This window comes from Musa acuminata, unplaced genomic scaffold (assembly GCF_036884655.1).
Source record: "Musa acuminata AAA Group cultivar baxijiao unplaced genomic scaffold, Cavendish_Baxijiao_AAA HiC_scaffold_35, whole genome shotgun sequence".
NCBI lineage: Eukaryota > Viridiplantae > Streptophyta > Magnoliopsida > Zingiberales > Musaceae > Musa > Musa acuminata.
Window position 1 is genome coordinate 5,001 of NW_027020317.1, and position 2,500 is coordinate 7,500.

Here is a 2,500-nt window from a genome sequence, read left to right on the forward strand (position 1 = left end):
GCCCTGTGCCACCCGGGGGGTTCCAGGGTGCTGAGATGGCTGACGTTTTGCTCCGCTCTCGACGGTCACCGCGCAATGCAAGAACAGGCCAAAAACTGGCCAAAACGGCCCAAAAACGGGCCAAAACTGGCCATTTTTGGCTGCGCGAGCGAGCGGCGAGCGGCGGACAGCGAGCGAAGCGAGAGGCAGCACCGTCCCTGCTATACGAAAGCCCCATCCAGCCCTGTGCCACCCGGGGGGTTCCAGGGTGCTGAGATGGCTGACGTTTTGCTCCGCTCTCGACGGTCACCGCGCAATGCAAGAACAGGCCAAAAACTGGCCAAAACGGCCCAAAAACGGGCCAAAACTGGCCATTTTTGGCTGCACGAGCGAGCGGCGAGCGGCGGACAGCGAGCGAAGCGAGAGGCAGCACCGTCCCTGCTATACGAAAGCCCCATCCAGCCCTGTGCCACCCGGGGGGTTCCAGGGTGCTGAGATGGCTGACGTTTTGCTCCGCTCTCGACGGTCACCGCGCAATGCAAGAACAGGCCAAAAACTGGCCAAAACGGCCCAAAAACGGGCCAAAACTGGCCATTTTTGGCTGCACGAGCGAGCGGCGAGCGGCGGACAGCGAGCGAAGCGAGAGGCAGCACCGTCCCTGCTATACGAAAGCCCCATCCAGCCCTGTGCCACCCGGGGGGTTCCAGGGTGCTGAGATGGCTGACGTTTTGCTCCGCTCTCGACGGTCACCGCGCAATGCAAGAACAGGCCAAAAACTGGCCAAAACGGCCCAAAAACGGGCCAAAACTGGCCATTTTTGGCTGCACGAGCGAGCGGCGAGCGGCGGACAGCGAGCGAAGCGAGAGGCAGCACCGTCCCTGCTATACGAAAGCCCCATCCAGCCCTGTGCCACCCGGGGGGTTCCAGGGTGCTGAGATGGCTGACGTTTTGCTCCGCTCTCGACGGTCACCGCGCAATGCAAGAACAGGCCAAAAACTGGCCAAAACGGCCCAAAAACGGGCCAAAACTGGCCATTTTTGGCTGCGCGAGCGAGCGGCGAGCGGCGGACAGCGAGCGAAGCGAGAGGCAGCACCGTCCCTGCTATACGAAAGCCCCATCCAGCCCTGTGCCACCCGGGGGGTTCCAGGGTGCTGAGATGGCTGACGTTTTGCTCCGCTCTCGACGGTCACCGCGCAATGCAAGAACAGGCCAAAAACTGGCCAAAACGGCCCAAAAACGGGCCAAAACTGGCCATTTTTGGCTGCACGAGCGAGCGGCGAGCGGCGGACAGCGAGCGAAGCGAGAGGCAGCACCGTCCCTGCTATACGAAAGCCCCATCCAGCCCTGTGCCACCCGGGGGGTTCCAGGGTGCTGAGATGGCTGACGTTTTGCTCCGCTCTCGACGGTCACCGCGCAATGCAAGAACAGGCCAAAAACTGGCCAAAACGGCCCAAAAACGGGCCAAAACTGGCCATTTTTGGCTGCACGAGCGAGCGGCGAGCGGCGGACAGCGAGCGAAGCGAGAGGCAGCACCGTCCCTGCTATACGAAAGCCCCATCCAGCCCTGTGCCACCCGGGGGGTTCCAGGGTGCTGAGATGGCTGACGTTTTGCTCCGCTCTCGACGGTCACCGCGCAATGCAAGAACAGGCCAAAAACTGGCCAAAACGGCCCAAAAACGGGCCAAAACTGGCCATTTTTGGCTGCACGAGCGAGCGGCGAGCGGCGGACAGCGAGCGAAGCGAGAGGCAGCACCGTCCCTGCTATACGAAAGCCCCATCCAGCCCTGTGCCACCCGGGGGGTTCCAGGGTGCTGAGATGGCTGACGTTTTGCTCCGCTCTCGACGGTCACCGCGCAATGCAAGAACAGGCCAAAAACTGGCCAAAACGGCCCAAAAACGGGCCAAAACTGGCCATTTTTGGCTGCGCGAGCGAGCGGCGAGCGGCGGACAGCGAGCGAAGCGAGAGGCAGCACCGTCCCTGCTATACGAAAGCCCCATCCAGCCCTGTGCCACCCGGGGGGTTCCAGGGTGCTGAGATGGCTGACGTTTTGCTCCGCTCTCGACGGTCACCGCGCAATGCAAGAACAGGCCAAAAACTGGCCAAAACGGCCCAAAAACGGGCCAAAACTGGCCATTTTTGGCTGCACGAGCGAGCGGCGAGCGGCGGACAGCGAGCGAAGCGAGAGGCAGCACCGTCCCTGCTATACGAAAGCCCCATCCAGCCCTGTGCCACCCGGGGGGTTCCAGGGTGCTGAGATGGCTGACGTTTTGCTCCGCTCTCGACGGTCACCGCGCAATGCAAGAACAGGCCAAAAACTGGCCAAAACGGCCCAAAAACGGGCCAAAACTGGCCATTTTTGGCTGCACGAGCGAGCGGCGAGCGGCGGACAGCGAGCGAAGCGAGAGGCAGCACCGTCCCTGCTATACGAAAGCCCCATCCAGCCCTGTGCCACCCGGGGGGTTCCAGGGTGCTGAGATGGCTGACGTTTTGCTCCGCTCTCGACGGTCACCGCGCAATGCA